The 19,297-nt window shown below is 36.2% G+C and overlaps 1 pseudogene; it reads right to left on the reverse strand.

The window, feature by feature from the left end:
* Positions 1-6,694: 6,694 nt before the first annotated feature.
* LOC139863485 (phosphoglycerate mutase-like protein AT74H) lies at positions 6,695-8,367 on the reverse strand (annotated as a pseudogene).
* Positions 8,368-19,297: the final 10,930 nt, after the last annotated feature.

The raw sequence follows: 19,297 nt of genomic DNA on the forward strand, positions 1-19,297 counted from the left end.
AGTACGGACATCGATGGCTCGCGCTAAGTTGTAGGGTTTATGTTCATGGAACGTTACCTGTATATCAAGGATGTCTAGTGTAATGCTATGAGTCCAGTAGCGCGGGTATAATTGCGCTATGCGCTACTGTTCTTAGAGTATACGTGTGTGGAAGTGAATTCCAGGGTCCTCCTGTTCTATGGATGAAGTCTTGTATTTATAGGATAATCTTTCTTGTCTTTTATCGCCACGTAATAAGTTAAAAGGATCGTGGCCTGCAAATAGTACGTCTTCAAGCGAGCTGATTCGACAAAAGTAAAAAGTGTTTTTGTCAGCTCTGACCTTTTGTCCGCCAGGTGTCTTCTGCTAGCTACAACATCGCCTGACATGTGGATGCTGCCAATGCGCGCGGATGGAACTTGCGCCACGGTTATGGGTATAGCGCTCTATGCCTTAGCGCGCACCCTTGCAAATCCTTGTGGCGATGCTGTTTGATGCACTATACAATCTGATCGGGTATGCGTATCATTACACTCTCTTAATGTCGTCATAGGAAACTGAATATAATAAAGAATTTATATAGAACGAGATCTCTACACCATCTCATTTGTCATACACCATCAAAATAAATTTTTAAACCATTTTACCCTTGTAAAACTTCATTTTTTTTTTCTCGAACGACAATATCGGCATCACTCAGAGAGGACTTAACTACATTCGCGATCGTATGTCACCCACACACACACGATAGGAGGAAACTCAAATCGCGACGATGATAACAGTACCAACAAAAGTTGGGAAAACTCCATGAGACCTTCCCAAATCGCATTTATGTTGATAGTACCATCAAAAGTTGAAAACTCCCGCTTGAAATGAGAATCGAACATGAGTTGGCAGTACCCCAAGTTGAATTCCGCCTCAAACTACTCAAACCAAGGCTTCGGTAGCATGTAAAACTTCATTTAAATCATTCCTTTTACTTGCCTAAAGGTAAAATGGTCCAAAATTTTATTTTAAGGTGTTTAGCAAAAAAAATGGTGATATATATGCATCACATCCCAATTTATATGCTTGGGTTGTGGTATATTAAACGCACCCGATGCATATACTGTTAGGAATTATGGACCCAAATAAGACCGGTGATTTAAACCAATCACCAAACCCACGAACGATAAACGAATTAAAATGATAAATAAAGTACAAACGACACGGGTATTTAACGTGGTTATATCCCAACTCCAAAACACGAAGAAGGGTTTACTCCACGGGCGCAAACCAGAAATTCTTCACTATAATTTTTGTGCACACAATTACAAGTTACATATGATTGTATTTATAGTGCAAACTAATAAAAGGAAACAACTTGTTGCCCAAGTATGACTTTTCCTTCAAGCTAAAGAACGTTCCATAAATTAGATACTTGCTCCACAAGTTATCTTGACCTCCAAGCAAAACTTATATCTAAAGTTATCTTGATTTACTTTCCTTGTTTAATCGACTACGCACTCAACAATCTCCCACTCGAAGGAGACATTAAACAACCTTCGCCAACCCGTCAACTATGTTCATTCAGCACCCACAATAACTCCAGATTAGCTGATTACCAACTCCTTTTGATACCGCCGGATGAGACACCCGAATCACGCCGCATTTCATTCGTTAACCTACGAGCAAGTGAAGTCTTTCGACACCAAAAAACACCGCTGAGCGATAATCCAATCTCATAGTTATTAGCTTGGGCCATCTCGATTTATATCGCCACCATCTTCTAACACGAAGATCATCTTCTAACACTAGAAGACCAACTGAAGTATGCGACTCTTCAGTTATAGGATCCTTCATGAGACTATACCGCCTCACCAATCACTCTAGACATGTCCAATCCCGAACACACATGTCAATGAACACCCTCGTACAGGATTTCACCGTCTATCTATGATTTTTCTTTCCAGCAATCAGAAAATCCAACAGACGCCCTCATAGACTCTTCATCAAGGCTCTAGTGAGAATACAGTCACAACCTCAAAATCTACTAACTTTTCAACTTTCTGCTTTCTCGTTGGTACACTGACTTCCTCATAGCTATGAATTTTACAAACCCATCTTCTCATCCCAAGCACGCTCCCACTATACGAGTAAGAAATAAAACCGCGACTACTCGAGAAGAAACTTGGTTCATACCACCAGTCAGTCACAAATTTCTTTGCCATCGGAGAGTAAAACAGGTACTTGAAGCCCTAGCATTACCCAGAATCATCACATTAATCTTGAGAACTTTGGAGAACAACGTCGCATAACTATCTCCACCACTCTACTAGTTGACTAACTCCCACTAGCTCGATAACTTCCGTCGATTACTAAACTCTACCGAGTTCCCGACACCTTCAACGATCCTAGAAAGCTCAAGTTCCATAATATCCCAATCATCTTGGAATATCCGACCATACGCTTGGTCACTCAGTTTCATAACCACGCAAGCAACAAACTTCCCCGATAACTCACTGTCGACTTCGACTCGATGCATCTTGTTCGTTATCCAACTGCTCTAACCCGAGATAAAAAAAAACCTCCTGAGCTCCCATAACAAACCCACATTCCTGAAAAACACAGGTCGTATCGCTCGAAGTTTCACGAGACAAAAAACCGTCTCGCACTCGCGTCATCAAACCCGAAAAAGTTCAACCCTGAAACTGCCCAAATTCTAAACATCATATCTGAAAATCCAACGGTCCGATCAACCTCGAATTTTTACCACAACTATATCGATGTGTGTAAAATCAGAAGCCCAAAAATCAAGCCGATCCAACAGTATACGAACCCACAATTAATTTTCTCGCCCAGCTGCGCAAACAAACCCCAAAAGGTTTTTTCTGACGGCTGCAAAATTCAAAAAAATATAACTCCAAATTGAACGGTCCGATCCCTACGAATTTTGAATATGTTTTAGATCTACATGTCTACCACCTACAGAAAAAGTCTCAAGATGATCCGACAGTTGACGAACCCTCTATGGATTTTTGACCACAGCTCTGCAATTAAACCCTAAACAGAGTTACTGCAACTTCAGAAAATCGTATCTCTCAATCCAACCATCTGATCAGTTTCAAATTTGATACACAGCCAGATCTATGAGTCTTAAACCTACGGTTAAAATGTCATGGAGATCCAATGGTTAACGAAACCGTAACGAATTTTCTACCACCGCTGCGCCAGAATTTCGAATTTTTTAAAAATCTCTTTCACAACAAAACTATCGATCCGACCACCGACTCCGTTATCACCGCGAATCACCACAATAATCTATTATAATCATAGACCAATTTTAATAGATTATTTCATGAGTACATAGACATACCTGTAAGTTCTTCGCGATCTCGTCAACTAAGCCCTTTGATCTCGATACATATTGTACAAAACCCGTCGTTCGTTCACCATGCTTTCAAATCGCCATCGCTCCCACTCGAAACGATGAGCTCTTGATACCACTTGTTAGGAATTATGGACCCAAATAAGACCGGTGATTTAAACCAATCACCAAACCCACAAACGATAAACGAATTAAAACGATAAATAAAATACAAACAACACGAGTACTTAACGTGGTTATATCGCAACTCCAAAACACAGAGAAGGGTTTACTCCACGGATGCAAACCAGAGATTCTTCACTATAATTTTGGTGCACAAAATTACAGGTTACATATGATTGTATTTATAGTGCAAACTAATAAAAGGAAACAACTTGTTGCCCAAGTATGACTTTTCCTTCAAGCTAAAGAACATTCCATAAATTAGATACTTGCTCCACAAGTTATCTTGACCTCCAAGCAAAACTTATATGTCAAGTTATTTTGATTTACTTTCCTTGTTTAATCGACTTCGCACTCAACATATATACATGTGGTTAAATTTTGTAAAAATGACTTTCTGTAAATGAAAATGCTTGAGATATATTTGAAGGTTTTGGCTTGGTTCGCATTCTTCTAGGGCCGAGTATGGGGATGCCTTTGAATTTTTTTGCGAGTTCGGGTCTAAGGTCAGGTTTAGTTACAATTTCAATTATAAAAATAATAAAATTTAATAATAATGATATAAGCTACTATGCGGTATTGTACAATTATTCGATATTTATATATAGTCATTTAAATTTAGTACTTATTTTAATATAATATTGAAACAAAAATAGAAATAGGGGAATGTTGAATCAGAATAATTAACAAGGGAGATACTGAATACCTATGGGAAACCCATTAACCCGAGAGTTATTAAAGAATGGGAATCTTCGTTTACCGATAGATAAACTCGATAACCCTGTAGTTAGTAACTAAATGGGAACCCGACGGGTATAGGTCCGGGTATGCGACATGGTTTCTTAATTGGGTTCGGGTCTGGGATTACCTAAAACCGGCTCAAACCCAAACCGATTCTATCTCTAGACCATCCCGAACCAGATTAACCTTTAATAGATACTTGATTGATACATAGAAATGATGAAAAATTGAAAAATTCAGCTATGGGTTTGTATTTGGGCTATAAATGACCATCGGTTACCCATATCAGTGGGCATCTAACGTTTGTATTTGGGCTTTTATGATAAATACTGTTTAACAATGAAAACTTTGTAGGTTATTATGTCATTATTGATACCTATTTATAGGAACTACATCGAAATCTAGAAACCTTAAACCTGGCGAACCTAAGCTGACAATCGAGTTGTGCCAACTAACCTAAAAACTCTTAGAGGTTGTTTACTTTCATTTTGTATTAAGCGTTGTTTCCATTTGCCTCTATTTGAGAAGGAGTCTCCGTTTCCATGTCTTCTACAAACATGTCATTTTTTAGGTTAAGTGACAATTTAAGTGACAAAGAACAACAATTTTACTTACTGAATTAAGAGCTGTAAAGAAACAAAACAGATCATTAAATGAAAGGTAAACATGCCCTAATACTCTCTGCAGTCCGAACGGCGAAGTCCCGAAAATTCGAAATCAAAAGAAAACACGGATATTAGATGAGTAAATAAAAATACAATTTTCTTCTCTCTAATTTGTTGAATGGAGCAACCTGATCATAGCCAATACAGTTGTGTATTACTTGACTGCATCCTCCTTTTTCGTAATGTTTATTTCCTATAGAGTGAACAGGACTTGGGCTCACAACTTTTTATCAACGATAAAAATCTTCTTCAATGTTGCAAAAAAGATGTTGCAACGAAGGGCGATTGCGGCTACGAGAAGAAGTCACTTAGTGCCCTTTTATTTATGGGATTTTATCATATATACCCTTCCTAACATCAATAATCACATATTTACCCACCCAAACATAATTATATCATATATGTCCATTCTTAACCTTTATATATAACATATTTACCCACTTAAAATGATAATATCATATATGTCCATCTTAAACATTTATATCCATCCTACATACCCATTAATTCAAAGGACTTCATATTTAAAACTTTTTAAATTGATTTCATAACTAAACTGGACCAATAATTCGTTAGCTTCATTCCATGCCCATGAAGTAACCATTTGGATGGAGTACTGGATATAATTAATTGAGTCAAAGCAGCCAGGGAAATGAAACTACAAGTGAAAGATTAGTTCATGATCAGTTGGTGGTTAACAACTTTTACTCATTGCCCGAGCTGCACTGTACGTATACATTTTGGATCACAATTTCACGTGTACATCTTCGTGCATCAAATGAGTCGAACACATGTATAATATTCATAAAAGCCGGCTATAAAATGATTCAAACACCTGCATAATCTTCATAATTAAGAAAACAATTAAACAGTTTACAACATATATACATATATAAAGAATCCAATTATTGCTCCAGTCTCGTAAGAACCCAGTTAGAGAGTCAAACACCTGAATAATCAATTGGAAAGGTTCTAAATATGAAGTCCATTTGAAATAGATGGGTATATATATGATGAATTTAAATGTTTAAGATGGACAAATATGATATTATCATTTTAATGTGGGTAAATATGTTAAATATAAAAGTTAAGAATGAGCATATATGATATAATCATGTTTAGGTGGGTAAATATGTGATTATTGAGATTAGGAAGGGTATATATGAAAAAACCCCTTTATTTATTATTTGGTTTTCAACAGTTTTCAAATCTTGTATTATATATGGGCTATATTGCACAAATTAAAGAATCTTCAATAATGAGATGAAGAGTATTGGGTAATCTTGGTAATTGGTTTAGCCCGTACTACCAAACCGTTATCAAGAATAAAAGCCCAAATATTATTTGGCAATTAGTTCATTAAAGAAGCCTGATTCATAGCAGCCCAGTATGTAATATAGTAGCAAGTTTGAAGAATAGAACAAGTCTGTGTGTGTATGAAATGGATCAAAGGCAAAGTAATAGGAACGTGAAAGTTGTGACTGTTTTAAGTTTCTATGGAGTATTTAGTAGTAGCAGTAGTAGTGGTATAAAACGGCCAATTTGGTGAAGTCGTGTCTCGTGTGTATGTATTGGTGGGTATTTATAGTCTACTGATTGTTAATAGTCTCTTACTTTTTTAGCCTTTATACTCAATTTATATTGACTGTATTGAAGGCACGTTCCAACAAAGATTATACACAAACCACAAAAAATAAAATTCAACAAAAAGGAGAATTTAAATTGTTCATTTAAAGATATTGTTCTGTTGCAGCTTCAGATTCATAGGAAAAATTAAACCCGACTATATCGTACCCTTCGATTGTTCAATCAAGTCTTCACTCTTTTGTTGAATATTTTCTCTTTTTTCGTCATCAGAACGACCAAAGAAAGATGGACCAGAGGTTAGTCCGCCTTCATAGTTGTGTTCGCTTAGCTTCGCTGTTTTTTGCCTTCAAAACATCACAAAAATAAGTAACACTTGTTGGTATCTACAAGGTATATTGGAAGAAAAAAGAAAGAAAAAAAAAAAAAGGATGATGTCATACCATAATTGATCATCAAGCATTTTTTGATCCAAACCAAAATCCAACATTTGTTGTTCAGTATGATGCACTAACAAACTATATCTTCCACCTTCACCTGTTTCCATAACAATCATATTCCCACTTTCCATATTATAAAGCCTCTCAAATTGCTCAACTGTCCATTTATACCATCTCATTAAGAACACTCTTAATGTTAATCCATGTGAAACTATCACTATGTTCATATTAGGACTTTGCTCCCCTGGTGGCTGAAATCATTCTATATCTATATCCGTCCTTACTTTCTCTCGAAACCCTGCAACATCCATATTTATGGCACAAAATTATAGTCTTGTTCAATGTTGTGAAGAAAACAGAGATGCTAAAAAATGGATATTTGAGAAAAGACTAATTAACCTGTGATACGATCGTAGACATCAGCTGCGGATTCTCCATTAGGAAAACGATAGAAAAATCGACCAAATTGAAGTCGAACTACTTTCTGAATCTTAATCTCCTCTGGATCTTGAAAGTTACCTTTGATATGAAAAACATAATATTCCATGAACACACCAAGTTCATGACAAAACTGCACAACCAACAATTCCAAAAAGACACCTAAGGAGAATTCTACGTTTACATACAAGCCCAAAAGTTCTTTAGTACTTTAAAATCAATTTGTAGTTAAAGGAAGTCCCGCTAGACTTATATGCATACATTTATTTCTTCTCATATACGATGTGGAACTTCAATTTGCACCCTAACATTCTAGTCTTAGTTAGACCACTAATTCTTAATGATATGAATATACCACACAAAGTTTCTACTCGGATTTTTGTTCGGCTCGGTAATGTGAACTAGGGTCACCCTAGCCTAATGAGTGCTCTACCATGGGCCTTCGGCCAGTTGTATCGTTTCTTATCTTATCTTATCTTATAGTCTGATATGGGTTTTGGTAACATATATCCTTGGAGTGAATGAAATAAAAATTTCGCTAAAATATGAAAATATTTTGAATTAGTTCATTGCACTTTATCTTATGCCTAAGATATTAATTCGCGAATTATAAACTAGTAAATAAATAGAAGCGTGAAAAAAAGAAGACTAGGTACCCCCAATCCTGCTCTCGTAATCGTGGTTCTCTAACTCCTGCAATTCTCGACGGATGAAACGCTTTGCCTAAAGCATGCAACGTCTCGATGGTCCTTTGATACGGAGACACATAAAAATAAACTTTCCAGTCATCACCTCCATCTTTTTCGATCATTTCTCGAATCCTCTCTCCCAATTCCTCCGCCTCTCGTTTCCCTTTTTCCGTCAACTTTATCTCTGGATCCGCCACTTTATTATACGCTTCTTCGTCAATGTTTCCTTCACTCTCTCCGTGTCGAACTATAATGATCCTTCGTGGTCGTGGAGGTGTCGCATTTACTATCGGATTCTTCATCGAGAAACTTGTATGGTTTATGTCGTCTTCCACAATTAACTACTAGAAAAGTACTTTTTTGTGAGGCCGCTTTTATATGAAATATCTTTTTTTAAACAAAAAAAACTTGCATCTGAGATGCTTACATGATAACTCTTGAGTCTTGTCCAAAATATATAATGTTAATAATTAGCTAGCTTTTGATCAAGTACGTACAACACGTGACTATATATTGTTGTCACTTTTCATACGAAATTCTATCAGCCATATTATATTATATAATGTTAATACGGAGTTTTTTTTTTTTTTTCCCCCTAAAAAACATAAAAACTAATTTCAATTTTCTAATACAATCTATCGTAGGTGTTTATTTAATGAGTTTTCTAGCAACAAATAGAAGCCTAAAAAAATATATGTAAAAGGGGTTATATTTTTATTTTTCATCACTTTTTTCAATATACTGTATATTATTTGATTTTTTATCTTTTAAAAAACCTACTAAAACTATATGAACCATAAGGTTTCGCCGAAGTAATTTGTTTAGAAACCTCAAAACTTAATTTGTTTTGATTCGTTTTGTTGTTAAATTGAGCATTGCAACCCAGACTGTAACATATATCCAGTTGCTTACGTATTATTCATTTATATAGTAGAATATTACCATAACAGTTGCCGGCCATTGCGTAAATAGTCTGGAAAGAGTGGACAACATTTTGATGAATTTCAGGCCGAAAAATGTCTAACGATATAGTAGCGTTAAAATGACACTAATCCGCCGCGAAGCGCGGACCACAAATCTAGTTTAATGTATTTACGGAGTATAACCTTATTCATAATATAATATCAATATTAATATTAATAATTCTAACTAGGAGATGTGATACTCACACATTCTTTTTTACTTCATACATAGCTAACTTACAGTTTGTGATGCTTAAACAAACGTGAATTCCACCACAGCAACACACATAAACAAACCGTTTTTTAAACATTTAATGAACCAACCATCCGCCTTTTTTAACCGTTGAACTAAAGAACCGTTAACCGACCGAAATTTTAAATCATTTTCTTTTTTCACCTTCCTATTTTAAATCATTTTCATTAAACGTCAAATTAATTAACCGTTAAACTTTATAACGTAAAATTAACCGATCGTTAACCGATAAAAATCACCCCGCAGCGAAGCGAGTTTTCTATCCTCGTTTGTCAATAATTTATAACCTTCCATCCTGTTACATATGGATAATATGATACGATAATTGAGGTCACATAAATTTTATCTTATGATTTAGCTTTTTGCTTAATCACACTTTTCTATACAAACGTTTCAAATAATTTAGTCTCTACGTTACTCCGTGACTCCACCTCAAATAATTAGTTCAACTTTCTATTTTGAGAGGCCTTAATTTAATTACTTTTAAAAGTAGATGGAATGATTAAACTTTTTTTGTCGACTCAAATGTAAAATATTCAACATAAAGAAAATTAATTACTTTCATAAGTAGATGGAATGATTGATTAAAGTTTCTTTGTCGACTCATATGTACAATATTCAACATAAAATGAGGGTAAAAAGTCAAGAATAAAAATGTTTTTATTTAAAAAAGCAAGTTGTACAATAATTTTGTGTTGTGTAGGTATAATAAAATTGTGACAGATGGAGTATCTTATATCGTCAATATATTTGTGACGACTTAAATTACGAAACAGTAATAAGTGTTCAACATTTTCAAACAAGAAAGCTTTGGATCAAAAGTAACTACATAGTTGTAACATATGTCAATGCTCAAGGAGTAATAATGAAAAGTCTGAAACTACTCACACAGTCACACGCCGTTTGGGCTTATGTTGGAATAAATTTGGTCTATCATGAGTTCATGACTTAGTGGACGACCCAACCTTAGAGCCTCCCAAAGTCCCACTACTACAAATGGGTACGTGTTCAATACGAAGTAAACATTAAAAAAAAAAAAAAAAAAAAAAAAAAAAAAAAAAAAAAAAAATGTATCGCTTTTGAATGCTTGTTTGTACTTATTTTTTTCCGCAAGGCAAAGTAGAATCTTATTAATAACTTGAAACTTTACAACAATCCCAAAAGCAATCGAGAACAAGCTTTTTAGGAACAAAACCTAAAATTATACATGAGAAATTATTTTGGGTAAATGATTTTACCCGATAAATATTATTTATAAAAAATAATAAATGTGCAAATAAGAATAAATGACCACACGCGCGCCTTCCGGCCTCACAGACAACCATAGACCAAGCTAGAACCTACAAACAAATTAGGACTAGCAAAACCAAGAAAATCAAACGACCATCTAGACAAGGACAAACTACAACCAGCCCGACGTCATTCCAAACGGAGTTGATGCCACCTTTTTCCCCGCCATAAACTCAGCCTTTCATCATTTTCAGATTCAACGTCACTTGGTTCATCCACTAAATTATAGTCGTTGTTAAGAACTCCGAATGAATTCTGAATCTTCACACGTGACCCCCTACTTGTCCCACTTTCTGACCTCCTTTTATCCACAAGAGCAACCTTCTGCAAGCCATTATTTGAATCACTCTGTGCCACATTTTGGTTTTCTTATTCCCATATTAAACCCATCATTCTGCTTTCTCGTGTGAGCTTGACCCATGTAACACCCCAGCTTAACATGACCACAATATTGTCCGCTTTGCCAGCAGGCGCACGACTTTTTCTTGGCGACCACACACGAGAAGCACATTCCCAGGAGGTCACCCATCCTGGTAGTGCTCTCGCCCGAGTACGCTTAACCACAACGTACTCGCACTTCTACTCAGCTTGTGATCCCAAAATGCGTTGTGTCATTTAAGCGTGAGTATTACCTTATAATCCCATGATCACTCATGTTCGTGGGCGATGTGGGATTTGCCTAGGGTGTTACATTCACCCCCCCCTCTTAGGGACTCATCGTCCTCGATGAGGTTTGCCCCACCACCCCCAACAGCACATGAGTGGCTCTGATACCATTCTGTAACACCCCAGCTTAACATGACCACAATATTGTCCGCTTTGCCAGCAGGCGCACGGCTTTTTCTTGGCGACCACACACGAGAAGCACTTTCCCAGGAGGTCACCCATCCTGGTAGTGCTCTCGTCCGAGCACGCTTAACCACAACGTACTTGCACTTCTACTCAGCTTGTGATCCCAAAACGCGTTGTGTCATTTAAGCGTGAGTATTACCTTATAATCCCATGATCACTCATGTTCGTGGGCGATGTGGAATTTGCCTAGGGTGTTACAACCCAAATTCTTTCCATTATTTCGAATTGCTTGAAACCCATCATTATCCACTATTTTCGTAACCACGTGAGGAATTACATAGACATTGAACACTAGAAATTAACCATGATCGTCGAACGTTCCCGGATTTAGAAGCCATTGAATCCATACAATATTTAACTTCCGAGAGCGTCTAGAAATTCAATCAAACGCTTTGATTTGTACTTCGTTGAGAGCCATCGGACCGTTACCTTTCTTTTTTTAGAATACCGTAAGAATTTCGATTCCTCCAAATCATATACCCGCAAACCCATTCAATACCTTCCACAAATTCGATCTCTTTTCCGGATGGTTAGAGTCTAGAATACCCTGAAAAAGCTCACCTATGTTTGCATACGGAAGACGATTTATGTTCCACCACCGAAAGACGTGTAACCATAAATCCTTTGCGAATTGGCAATGAATGAAGATATGGTCCACCGTTTCTATGTCATTGTCACACATGAGGCATCGAACCGAATCCAAATCAACCCCTCTTTCGATTTCGCCAAATCATATCCATTATAGGCACATCCTTGTTTCGGTCGAGGTTGTATAGCCTGCCGAATCTTCCCTTGAGAGTAAAGTTGTCCAACCACTTGTCATGCCAAAAGAAACTATCATCACCTTTGCAAATAATCTTCACAAACGAGTTAGTGAAATGGATGCCGAGATTATCAATGATAATCCCGACTTTGAAAATATTTTTCCATATCAATCCTTTCTCGGACCCAAGGTTTAACTGTGACCTCAACCCTCCATCCCGCCCATAAAGACTTGAGATAACTTTTGCCCAAAGTAAGTGTTTCTCATTGTGAAAACGGCACCACTATAACGACCCTCATTTTTCCATTCTATATTTTTCCAATATTAAATGCCCAACAATATAATTAAACTTAATGATTTAACTTTAATCAACGATTGTTAAGCATTAAGAATTATAAAATATAATAATTAACTTTGTGTAATAAACGACAAGTTAATAAAAAGATAAAAATAGTGAGCTTATTAATTTTCGTGAACAAAATAAATAACCTTAAACCTTGTACACTTAAATAATTAAACTTGGATAATTAAGGAACCATTTAAGCTAATCTAAAGTACAAGGACTAAAGTATAAAATTACCCTTTTGCCAATTTTTAAAGGGGGTAAAATTACCCTTTTGCCCTCCCAAATTTCGGCCCAAGCAACCCCCCATCACCTCCTCATTTAACCTAACTTGTTCCCAAAGTAATTCCTAATTAAACCCTAATTCTAGAATTCTCTAATCACTTCTATAAATAGAGACCTAGGCTAAACTATTTTCTTGTACTAAATCATTCTCTCAATTCTCTCTCAAATCTCCCTCTCCCTCTCCTAATTTTCGGCCAAAAACCGAAAATCACCACCACCACCATCGAATCCATCATCATCAATCTTCAAGGGTTTTCAAGTGATCTTCAAGCTCGTTCTTCGTGATCTTCAAGGTGTTCTTCGTTATTTAAGGGTTTTGATCTTCATCTTCAAGTCATCATCATCTTTTCTTGTTAATCTTCATCATTGTTCATCAAGGTAAAAACCCTAGATCCAAAACTTTTAAATCTTACCTTCAATTCATGTTTTCATAATTACATTTATGCATGATCTTAACATCTATATTGTTTATGTAAAATAAAATAAAATATGCATATACATATACACACATACGGCTACATATATACATATATATATATATATATATATATATATATATATATATATATATATATATATATATATATATATATATATATATATATATATATATATATATATATATATATATATATATATATATATATATATATATATAAATTGTTTAGATCTTAAAAACCTTAAGGATTCACTAAGATTGTGTTAGGGTAGTTATATTTGGAAAGTAGATACACATTACATATATATGTATTTACTAATAAAAAATATATATATATATATATACATATATATACAAGACTACATATGTATATAAAAAAATAAAAATAAAAATACTATATATATATATATACATATACACGATATATATATACATATATACATATTAAATAAATAAAACCATAATTAAATCTAAACCTAATTTATTAAACCCTAATTTAATAAAGCCCTAATACATTAAATAAAACCCTAATCATTACCTAATCATTACTTCACTAAACCCTAAACCTAATAATACTATTAAACATTTATCATATAAACCCTAATCATTAAATACTACTTTAATTAATTAAACCTAATTAATTAATACTACTACTTAACCCTAATACTATTTATACTACAAACTACTACTTATACTTATACTACTACTTAACACTTATACACTCATACTACTACTATCACTTATAATATACTACATATAGTATGACACACGATTACAATAGTCATTCACGATAACGTGTGATTACTCAAACGTCAACGCTACTTAAGGCCTAGGGTGACCCTTGGTACCACTATGGGGCGCTTGTGGATTACGAATGCCAAACTTAGATTTTGGTTAAGAAATCCTGGGCCAACCGGTAACAATTAGTCATTCTAGTGACTCGGCGGTGGAATAGATGTTTGGGTATGATGCACAATGTCAACACGACTATAGTAATCATACACTTAGTTATCTTCACACTTAATAAGTGGTAGACTTATTAAGGACAACTCACTAGTGTTCGACACTAACTTACTAAAAGTGGAAACTACTAAAAATGGAAACTTGCTAAAAGTAAAAACTTACTAGGAATGGAACTTAGTAAAACAAACTACACTTGCATACTTAAACTTAAATTTGGGCAAAACATTTAACTACTCTTAAATGTCAATAGGTTGACTTTCTGCTCATTCATCCAAACTTTCTATTCCGAGAAATAACAACTCTCTCTCCTACTTACTAAGGTGAACTCATAGCCCCACTCTTTATTGCTAGCAACTTATTTAACTTTTTGGGGTGAGACACATGCTAATTTTACTATTTACAATTTAGACACAAGTACCAACTGCTAAACTATGCTATACCCGGCTATGTCCGACTAAGTCCCTACAGTGATATTTTTAATTGCTCGTTAAATGCATTCTTAATTATTGGGGGTAGGCCTATCGGGAGTAACGTCCCCGATACATTTGACCAAGTCATTGTATTACTTAATAATGAAATTAAACCGACAAGTATAGACACAACTTGTCATTGGGGAAAACTTTGAACGTTTAGTCTAAATATCACGAATTAGCATAACTTTTTGATCCCTGCGAGATCAACTTTATAAACTAAATCTTGTGGTCTAAAAAACGGTCAAACATATTTGTTAAACCTATGAACTTCACTCAACTTTTTTTGGTTGACACTTTAGCATGTTTGTCTCAGGTGCCGATTGATCAAGCTTATTTACTTACTGCTTATGTGATGCTACTTGGACTTAGGATTAAGAGATATCGCATTTACTATTCTTGCATTCGAAACAATTACTTTATTGTAATTTCCATTATTGTAACGACATTCATTTTCCGCTGCGTACTCAATAAAGTTTGTTTTTAACATTTAGTTTTGTTCTTGTATATTATAATATGTTGGTTTATTTGACATTAATGTCACATTCACCAGGCCCTAATTGGGGGTGTGATATATTGGTATCAGAGTAAACCAGGATGTTATAGAGAACCAGGATTGCATCTTTATGTGTGTCTTACTTGCTAGTTAGGGTGCCTTAGCAATCTAGAAAACTATAACCTTTCCTGCCTTAGACTTTAAAGCACTTAGGATTGCCTTATAATCTTAAAAAATTATGCTTTAATAAACTTGACTTAAAGATTCTAATCAAAGTCTCTTTCCTAATGTTAGGATGTCAAGCTCAAGCATTAATCAACCAAATAAAATGACTCTCTTCAATTCTTCTGAAGAAATGGCTCGCTTTAAACCTACCACCGAAGTAGGTGTTGGACACTCTTCAACTTCGAGACGAACCCAGAGCCCACCTTATGGTCTTGATGGTTCTCCCTCACCAAACTATAGTTCGAATACTTTACCTAAGTCTCCCGACTACTACCCAACCCCGAGAATTGAAGACAAGGGGAAACGCCTGCTGATTTTAAAGAAGATGGCCCGTCTAAGAAAAGAGCCCGATCTCCTTCTTATGATAACCATAACGCCATGTGTGAAATCATGAATCTGCGAACAACTACCGAGAAGAACTTCGATGGTTTGCTTCGCCATGTTACAAGGATCGAGGCTCGAATGGATGAAAAAGACTTAGTGATCAAGAAACTTGTGGAGGAAAATGAGGAGTTAAAGAAAGAGATAAAGTTGGTGAAGTATGAGGAAGAACGTAACACCCGTTGGGGAAAGCAATCACTTACTCATCTCAAGGAGAATGTTGATTTCTGGTTGGATATGGAAAGAAATCGAGTCAACAAGCAGCTTGCTCTAAAGGGGTACGATAACAACGCAGTTAACAGCCATGTTACTAACCTCTACGATAACCTCGAGTATCTCTATGAGAAGCAAAAGGCGAGGAACAAGAAAGTTGATGAGTTTATGAAGAAGGTTGAGGATGAGAAGAAGAAATATGAAGATTACTTCAATCTTAATATTTCCTAGTTTATTTTTCTAATTTCGTATCTATGTAAAGGCTATGCCTTAAACTATTTCTATTTCCGAATCATGTGTTAAAAAGGCTTATTAATGCCTCGCTCCAATAATATAAAGTGTCCTATTAATATCATGTGATATCAATGCTTTATTCTATTCATACTTATAATTGCCCAAACTTATAACTTGTCACCTTACCAAACTTATGTTCACTTCTATGTAGTGACATCATGGTTCATCCAGCTGCACCTACTGTTAACAACATCGTATTGACCACTGAACAATTCCAACAGTTGCTTGCTGCCGCCCAAGGCAACGCTCAAGCTAATTATGTTAACACCCAACCGAAACCTTGTTCTTACAAGGACTTTACAAACTTCCATCCTCCCGCTTTCAAGGGAAATGAAGAGGCTGTCTAACTAGTTCGATGGTTCGAGAAGCTAGAGTCTATCTTCCGTGTTTGCAACTACGGGGGTAACGATCAGGTCAAATATGCCACTAGCTCATTAGCTGGCAATGCTTTGACTTGGTGGAATGCTCATGCTAAGTCCGTGGGAATTGACAATGCTAATGCAATCCCATGGGAGGAACTCAAAAGCATGATCGTTAATAAATTCTGTCCGAGAAGTCAAGTTCATAAACTTGAAGCCGAGTTCTGGGAACTCAAGGTGAAGGGTACTGATATTGAAAGCTACACCAATAGTTTTTTCGAGCTTTCAACTTTGTGTCCCGAGATGTATCCTACTGAAGCTAGAAGGATTGAAAGGTATATTGAAGGTCTCCCCGAGGATGTTCAGGGGAATGTTATCGCTGCCGAGAAGGTTACTCTTGATGTTGTGATTCTCATGGCACAAAATCTGATGTTGGCCAAGAGAAGAAGGGCGTCGGCTAATAAGCAGGTTGACACTAAGAGCAATGAAGGTAACAGGAAGTTTGAGCCATCTCAAGGTTCGACTCAGAATGTTAGTAAGAAGCCTGCAGATAGTACAAGGATGAATTATAAGGGTACCTATCCTTTTTATATTCGTTGTGAAAGGCATCACCCGGGGCGGTGTACTGCTACTTGTTCGTTGTGTAAGAAAGTGGGACACGTTTCTAAGACGTGTAAGACTCCTCCAAAGGATAAAGCTATTGTTCCTGCCAAAGCTCCTCCTACTTGTTACACTTGTGGAGAAAAGGGACACATTAGTCCAAATTGTCCTAAGAAGATAGATAATCCCGCTACTGGAGCCAATACTACTGTTTCAAAGGGTCGTGCATTTGTCCTTACTGCTGCTAAAGCCAGAGATGAAGATGAGGTCATCACGGGTACGTATCTTGTCAATAATTGTTACGCAACTATTTTATTTGATACGGGTGCTGACAAAAGTTACGTGTCTAGTGAATTTTGTACCCTATTTACTGAAAAGCCTCAACCCTTAGAATCTAAACAATTAGTAGAAGTAGCCAATGGAAAGATCATGAAAGTCGATAAAATCTATAAAAACTGCAACCTAATCTTAACCAACAAAGAATTTAAGATAGACCTTTTGCCGGTCGAGCTCTGAAGTTTTGATGTTGTAGTTGGAATGGATTGGTTACGTCCATTACATGCTGTAATCTTGTGTTTTGATAAAACCGTTAACATTCCGTTGGGAAATGGAGAGACTCTAGTCATTCAAGGCGACAAGAGTGGTTCTAATCTCAACATTATCTCCTGTATTAAAACCCGCAAATACCTTATGAAAGGTTATCCAGCTATTCTAGCCCACGTTAAGATGATTGAATCGAAAGAGAAATGTATTGAAGATGTACCAGTGGTTAAAGACTTTCCCGATGTGTTTCCTGAAGATCTTTCCAGTCTTCCACCTCCTCGACAAGTTGAATTCTAAATTGATTTAGCTCCCGGTGCTGCTCCTATTGCTAAAGCACCATACCGATTAGCTCCTTCCGAAATGAAGGAACTTTCTAACCAACTCAAGAACTATTGGATAAAGGTTTCATTCGTCCAAGTTCGTCCCCATGGAGAGCTCCTATTCTATTCATTAAAAAGAAGGATGGTACATTGAGGATATGCATTGATTACCGCGAACTCAACAAGCTTACTATCAAGAACCGTTATCCGTTGCCACGTATTGATGATCTATTCGACCAACTTCAAGGGTCAAGTGTTTATTCAAAGATAGATTTGAGGTCCGGTTATCACCAACTCAAAGTCAAGGAATCCGATATTCCTAAGACTGCTTTTCGCACTCGTTATGGGCATTATGAATTTTGTGTCATGCCTTTTGGTTTAACTAATGCTCCTACCGTATTCATGGTTCTTATGAATCGTGTCTGCAAGCCGTATCTTGACAAATTTGTCATTGTGTTCATTGACGACATCTTGATCTACTCCAAGAGTGAGAAAGAACATGAGCAGCATCTGCGCATGATTCTTGAAATCTTACAGAAGGAACAACTCTACGCTAAATTTTCAAAGTGCGAGTTTTGGCTCAAAACCGTACAATTTCTTGGGCATGTTGTTGATAGTAACGGAATACATGTCGATCCAGCTAAGATTACCGCTATTCAGAACTGGGAGATACCAAAGACTGCGAAGCATATTCGTCAATTTTTGGGACTTGCCGGTTATTATCGAAGGTTCATAAAAGATTTTTCTCTTCTTGCTAAACCCCTTACAAAGTTAACTCACAAAGGGAAGAAGTTTGAGTGGTCCGAAGAACAGGAATCTGCTTTCAAGGTTCTGAAGGATAAATTGACCACAGCCCCGATTCTCTCTTTACCTGAAGGTACTAACGACTTTGGTGTTTACTGTGATGCCTCAAAGCAAGGCTTTGGTTGTGTTTTAATGCAACGTGAAAAGGTTATTGCCTATGCATCTAGACAGTTAAAGAAACACGAGGAGAACTATATTACACACGACCTTGAGTTAGGTGTCGTGGTATTCGCATTAAAGATATGGAGACATTATCTATATGGTACCCACTTTACAGTGTACACTGACCATAAAAGTCTTCGACACATTTTTGATCAGAAACAGCTGAATATGAGGCAAAGCCGATGGCTCGAGTTATTGAACGATTATGACTGTAAGAT

Source organism: Rutidosis leptorrhynchoides, chromosome 1 (genome assembly GCF_046630445.1).
Source record: "Rutidosis leptorrhynchoides isolate AG116_Rl617_1_P2 chromosome 1, CSIRO_AGI_Rlap_v1, whole genome shotgun sequence".
In the NCBI taxonomy this organism is placed as follows: Eukaryota; Viridiplantae; Streptophyta; class Magnoliopsida; order Asterales; family Asteraceae; genus Rutidosis; species Rutidosis leptorrhynchoides.